Below are 7,635 nucleotides of genomic sequence, written 5' to 3' on the forward strand. Positions count from 1 at the left end.
TAAACATTTGTATGTAGGCTTTGTGTGGACATAAATTTTCTACTGATTTTCTTAAATACCTAGGAGCACAATTGCTGGGTCATATATTTTTATGGCAATAAAATATAAATGACATAAAATTTACCATCTTAACACATTTTTTAGTGTAACAATTCAATAGTATTAGGTACATTAACAGCATACAGATGCAACCACTGAACCTGTTTCCCAAACTTTTTCATTGTCCCAAAGAGAAACTCTGAACCCATTAAATAATTACATCCTATTTCTCCCCTCCCCTCCAGCCCCTGGTAACCTCTATTCTGATTTATGTCACTATGAATTTACCTATTCTAAATACCTCTTGCAAGTGGAATCATACAATATTTGTCCTTTTGTGTCTAGCTTATTTCACTTAGCAAAAGGTTTTTCAAATTTAATCCATGTTATGGAATGTTTTAAAACTTCATTCTTTTATTGCTGAATAATAGTCCATTGTGTGTATATAACACATTTTGTTCATCCATTTATCTGTTGGTGGACAGTAGGGTTGACGCCACCTTTTGGTTATCACGAATAATGCTGCTGTGAACATTGATGTACAAGTATCTATTTGAGTCCATCTTGTCAATACTTCTGGACAGTAAGTACAGAAATGCTGGCTCAGACAACAATTCTATGTTTACCATTTTGAAGGACAACCATTCTTTTCCACAGAAGCTGCATCACTTTTCACAACCATCAACAATGCATGAGGTTTCCAATTCCTCCACATTTTCACCAACACTTGTTATTTTCTGTTGTTTTTTTTTTTAAATATCATAGCCATTCTACTGGATATAAAATGATAAGAACATCTTCCAAAGTGGTTGCATTCCCACCAGTGATGAATAAGAGTTCCTGTTGCTCCGCATCAAGTCAGCATCTGGTACTGTCAGTTTTTTGGATTTTAGTCATTCTAATATTTGTGTAGTGAGTATCTCGTTGTTTTAATTTGCAATTCCCTAAGGACATATGACATCGAGTGTCTTTTCATATGCTTATTTGCTATCTGTATATCATCTATGGTGAGATATCCGTTCAGATCTGTTGCCCATTTTTAAATTTTTTTTCTTGTTGTCAGGTTTAAAAGTTCTTTGTATATCTTGGATAAGAATCTTTTATCAAATATATGTTTTGCAAATGTTGTCGTCTAGTCTGTGACTTGTTTCTTCATTTTTTTAACAGTGATTTTTATGGTGCAGTTTTAAATTTCAATAGAGTCCAACTTATCATTTTTTTCTTTCATGGATTATGCATATGGTGTGTATCTAAAAAGTCACCACCAAACTGAAGGTCCTTGAATTTTCTCTTATGTGACCTTCTGGTAGTTTTATGTTTTAAAGTTTACATTTAGGTCTATGATCCACTTTTTTATAATAACTTCTGTGGAAGGTATAAGGACTACTGTGTAATTATTTCTTTCTTCCCTTTTTTTTTTCTTTCTTTTGCATAAGGATGTCACTGTTCCAGCATCATTTTTTTAAAAAAGATTTTATTTATTTATTCATGAGAGACACAGAGAGGGGGGTGGGCAGAGACATAGGCAGAAGGAGAAGCAGGCTCCATGCAGGGAGCTGATGCAGGACTCGATCCCGGGACTTGATCCCGGGACTCCAGGATCACACCCTGGGCGGAAGGCGGGTGCTAAACCACTGAGCCACCTAGGGATCCCCCAGCATCATTTGTTAAGAAAACTAGCCTTTCTCCATTCAACTGCCTCTGCTACTTGTCAAACATCTTACAATACTGATCATTCCTATCCATGAACCTGACATATCTCTCTATTTATTTAGATATTTTAAAAACTTTTATTTACTTATTTGAGAGCGTGAGCAAGTAAGAGAGAGAGAAAGAGAGCATGAACAGAGAGGGAGAAGCAGACTCCCCCTGAGCAGGGAGCCCGACGTGGGGCTCCATCCCAGGACCCTGAGACCATGACCCGAGATTAAGGCAGATGCTTAACCAGTTGAGCCACTCAGGTGCCCCTGTTTAGATATTTTTAAGTTTGTTTTGTCACAGTTGTACTTTTATCAATAAAATATTTTATTATATGTGCATACCACGTTTTATTCCTAAATAGTTTATTTTTGTTCATGTAAATGGCATTGTGTTTTAAATTTCAAATTTCCAATTCTTCATTGTTGATATATAGAGAAGCAATTGATTTTTATGTATTAAACTTGTATCCTGCAACCTCGTTATAATCCCTTGTTAGTTGCTAGAGGGTTTTTTTGTTGATTCTTTGGGGTTTCCTACATAATCATGTCGTCTGCTAACAAAGACAGTTTTATTTCTTCCTTCCCAATCTATATACCTTTTATTTTCCTTGTTGTATTGCATTGCTAGGACTTTCAGGACTATATTGAATAGGAATGGTGAGAAGGGGCATCTTTGCCTTTTTCCCAACCTCAGGAGCAAATCATCTAGTTTCTCACCATTAAATATTATATTAACTGTAGGGTTTTGGTAGCTGTTCTTCATCAATTTGGGGGAGTTCCTCTCTATTCCTAGTTTGCTGGGAGTTCTTATTGTGAATAGATGTTGGATTTTGTCCAATGCTTTTCTGCATATATGATTTTTCTTTTTTAGCCTGTTGATGTGATAGATTACGTTAACTGATTTTCTAACGTTGAACCAGCCTGAATACCTGAAATAAATCCCACTTGGCCTGGATACATAATTCCTTTTCTATATTGTTAGATTTAAGTTGCTAATATTTTGTTGAGGATTTTTGCATGTATGTTCATAAAAGATATTGGTCTGAAGCCTTCCTTTCTTGTAATGTCTTTATCTGGTTTTGGTATTAAGGAAATTCTGGCCACATAGAAAGAGTTAGGAAGTGTCCTCTCTGCTTCAATACCTTGTAAGAGATTGTTGAGAACTGGCATAATTTTTTTCTTACATATTTAGTAGAATTTAACAATGAAGCCATCTGGCCTGATGCTTTCTGTTTTAAAACACTGTTAATTGGGACGCCCTGGGTGGCTCAGCGGTTAAGCGGCTGCCTTCCGGCTCAGGGTGTGATGCTGGAGTCCTGGGGATCAAGTCCCCCACATCGGGCTCCCCGCGTGGAGCCTGCTTCTCCCTCTGCCTATGTCTCTGTTTCTCTGTGTGTGTCTCTCATGAATAAATAAATAAAATCTTTAAAAAAATAAAAATAAAAATAAAAAATAAATAAAACACTGTTAATTATTGATTCAAGTACTGTAATAGACACAGACTGATTCAGACTATCTTGTATGAGTTTTGGCAGATTATGTTTTCAAGGAATTGGTCCATTTTAACTAGGTCATCAAAATTTGTGGGCATAGACTTTATGAATAAATCCAAAGGGAGATTCTTTGAAAAGATTAATAAGGCCTCTGAAAAAATAGAAAATGCAAATTTTAAGAAATATTAATTGCCAAAAGTGACTCAAGAAGCCTCAGAAGAATTGAGGAGACCAACACCTGTGGAAGAAACTGGAAAATTATGTTAAGGAGTCATCTCTCCAAAAAAGGCATTAGTACCTGACACTTTTCATGTTACCTTGCTTTAGAACTTCAAAGAATAGATAATTTCCATGCTATTTAATCTGTTTAAGGATATAGAAAAAGACTGAAAGTTTCTCTAATAACTTTTTAAAATGGGTAAAATCATAATACCAAAACTTGACAATGCGTAAGTAGGAAAATCACAACCCAATTTTTCATGATTAGATATGAAAAATAAATAAAATTCTAAGTAATACAGAGAATACAAATCTATATTAAAAGATGCTCTGGATACGTTATTATTAATCTAGGAATGGTTGGATACCAAAAAATATATTAATATAATGCCTCTGATAAATAAGTCAGTATTTGTCACAAGTCTTTAAAATATGCATGCATTGAGGCACCAGGCTGGCTGGTTCAGCTGGTGGAGGACCTGACTCTTGATCTCAGGGTTGTTAGTTCAAGCCCCATGTTGGATATGGAGATTACTTAAAAAATAAAACCTTTTAAAAAATGCATGCAAGGGGACCCCTAGGTGGCTTAGTCAGTTGAGTATTTGCCTTCGGCTCTAGTCAGGATCCTGAGGTCCTGGGATTGAGCCCCACGTCAGGCTCCCTGCTCAGCAGGGAAACTGCTTCTCCCTCCCACTCATACTTGCTCTCTCTCCCTCTCAAATAAATAAATACAATATTAAAAAAAATGCATGCATGGCTCTTGAGCAACAACTGCACTCTTAGAACCCTACCCTAAGAAAATATTAATGGTTATGCACAAAGCTTTACTGCAACACTATTATTTAATGTTGTTTATATGAAAAACAAAGACAAAAACAGAAACAACCTAAATGTCCAATACCACAACACAGGATCAGTTAAATAAACTATGCTAGATATATGATATACACACAATGCAATGATATGCAGCCATCAAAAATAATGGAGAAAGTCCTTAAAAGAGAAAAATATCCACACCCAAAAAATGCAGTATGGCCTCAGTTAGCTTAAAAACACATTTCAATTTTTTAATTTATTTTTAGCTATCTGCATTAGCCAGATTTTCTGCAATTATCACCAGTAAACCTTATAATACAGTGATGAGGCTATGAAGCAACATTTTTTTTAAAGATTCCCATTACTTGTTCATGATTGGGGTGAAGTATTAGAGAATCACCTCAGCATTCACTTCAGGAATAGAAAGGACCTGTTCATATTTCTTTAGGAGCTGGTTGACTCCACCTGGCCCCTGCCTGGATCACAGGACTCAGGCCTCTTCTTGCTGGGCTGTCAAACTTTACACAAAAGGTCTTCATCCAGCCTACCCCAGCACTGATGCCAGATTCACCCTCCAAAAACACCAGTATCCCCTGTCACTCCCCTGCTGCAGAACATTCAGGGGTTTCTCCATTCTCTCTAGCCCTCCATTTCGGAGCTCCAGAGACTGATATTATGTGCCTGTCCAGCAAGCCTCCTATGTGTCTGCAGGCAGGACTGTCACCATCCCACACATTCCACTCCTTCCAGCATCCGCATATCTCTCTGCTGCTCCCCTTTCCAGTGGCACCCTTTCTCCCCCACTCCCCACGCCTCTACCAAGCAGTCCTACCTCTCTTTCAAGGCCTAGCTCAAGTCCCCTTTCTTTCACGAAGACTTCTCTGACCACCCTGGCCCATATCTCCAACCACAAATGGCCCTAAATGTCTGAACCGCATTTGCACATTTGGAGTAATGGGCAACCAGGAAGTCCGGCTTACAAGGCTTTGCCAGTTCCCCTTCATGATGAGGTCCCGTACCTGCTGCCTTCCTGCTTTATTCCAGCAGCCCACATACCAGTTTGTAGTCCAAAAAGCACAGACACTGGCAGACCACCCCCAGAGATGGGCAGAAATCCCATCTCTCATCTTTGTAAGTCTCACTCAGTGGGCCCTGGTTGCCTGTCTGAAGGCCCACCTCTTCTACGATGATTGACACCAGGAATGCCCACCTCCTTGGGGCAGTGGCTTCTCCTGGTGATACCGAATCATTGATAAATACTGATGGAGGGCAGTAGCGCTGCCTTCAGCTGAGGGCGTGATCCTGGAGACCCCAGATCCAGTCCCACGTCGGGCTCCCTCCAGGGAGCCTGCTTCTCCCTCTGCCTGTGTCTCTGCCTCTCTCCCTCTGTGTCTCTCATGAGTAAATAAATAAAACCCTTTAAAAAAAAATACTGATGGAGCCACTGAAGGTTTCCAGGAAAAGATGAGAATTTTGTCCGTCAGGAAGATCTACTAATAAGAGCTCAGAAAAACCAGGAAGCCTATTTTGGTATAATGAGGATAAGAATAAATAGTGAATGAGTACTTACTTCATGCCAGGTAGCACTTCTGCATGCATGACTTCACTGAATCACAACCCTAAGGAGTAGATTCCATTATTATTTCTATTTTACAGAGGAGGCAACTGAAACTTAACACATTAATATAAACTTAAGTTAATATAGAATTATTATATAACCTAGCAATTCTACTTCTGGGTATATATCCCAAAGAATCAAAGAATCAAAAACAGGGACTCAAACAGATACTCGTACACACATGTTCCTAGCGGCATTATTAACAATAGCCAAAAAGTGAAAATAATCAAAGTGTCCATCAACTGATGAATGGATAAACAAGATGTGGTACAACCATACAATGGAATATTACTCAGTCATAAAAAGCAACGGAGTTCTGATACAATGTGGATGAACCTCAAAAGCATTATGCTAGGTGAAATAACCCCATACACAAAAAACAATATTGCAAGATTCCACTTACGTGAAATAGGCATATTTATAGAGACAAAGTAGATTAGACCTTGCAAGGAGTGAGAAGGAGGGGAAGATGGGGAGTTATTTCTTAATGGGTAGTTTCTGTTTTGGGTATGAAAAAGTTTTGGAAGTAGATAGTGGTGATGGCTGTACAACATTGGGAGTATATTTAATGCTACTAAATTTTACACTTAAGATGGTCAAAATAGGGGATCCCTGGGTGGCTCAGTGGTTTGGTGCCTGCCTTCGGCCCAGGGCGTGATCTTGGGTTCCTGGGTTGGAGTCCCACATTGGGCTTCCTGCGTGGAACCTGCTTCTCCTCTGCCTGTGTCTCTGCCTTTCTGCCCACCCCCTCTCATGAATAAGTAAATAAAATCTTTAAAAAAAAAAGACAGTTAAAATGAGGGGCTCTTGTCTGGCCCAGTGGAGCATGCAACTCTTGATCTTGGGGTTGTGAGTTCAAGCCCCATGTTGGGTATAGAGCTTACTTAAAGAAACTTCTTTTAATTACAATGTTAAATTTATATATATATAAATAATATATATTTTTATATTTTATATATTATATATATATATATATATATATATATTTTTTTTTTTTTTTAGTAGGCTCCATGTCCAGCATGGAGCCCAATGTGGGGCTCAAATTTATGACCCTGAGATCAAGATCTAAGCTGAGATCAAGAGTCGAACACTTAACTTACTGAGCCACCCAGGTGCCCCACATAATATTTTGATATAATAAAAATAAATTCCTAAAAAACATCATATAGCTAGAAGGTGGCCCAGCTAGAATTTTAACCCAAACCTGTCTGACTCTAAAGCACATGCTCTCAACCCTAGGGCTTCACTGCCTCTGGAAAGAGCAGCAAACCAGGAGTCAGGACATCTGGGTTCTTGCTGTCACTATCTTGTGTGACCTTATACGAGACTGACCTTTGAAGGCATGACATTCTTTGGCTGTTAAATAAGACTGGATAAAATATCTTTGACAGTCTCTGTTGGTAGTAACCCTCCTGACAACATCATCTGGTCATGGATTTTGATTTTACAACGTGGAAAGTCCCAAGCCTTGATTCCTGACCCAGATACCATTTGTTCCTGGTGTACTCTATGGACATTGATGAATAGGAAGCTCCAAGGAGGGAGGACCAGCTGCCTTCCCCTTACCTAGCCTCTCCCCTAGGGGTTTGCCCTGGAGTTGAGCCAGCCCTTGAGGAGGCCTCCACTCCTCCTCCCTCTCCTGATTCTGGAAGAGGGCTTGGGCCTGGCTATGCTCCAGAATAAATTTCCACAAGGCAAGAGATAACACAGAGCCAAGGTAAAGATCAGGGCAGCTCTTAAAAAGGCCTCC

This window comes from Canis aureus, chromosome 29, assembly GCF_053574225.1.
Source record: "Canis aureus isolate CA01 chromosome 29, VMU_Caureus_v.1.0, whole genome shotgun sequence".
NCBI classification, from domain to species: Eukaryota; Metazoa; Chordata; class Mammalia; order Carnivora; family Canidae; genus Canis; species Canis aureus.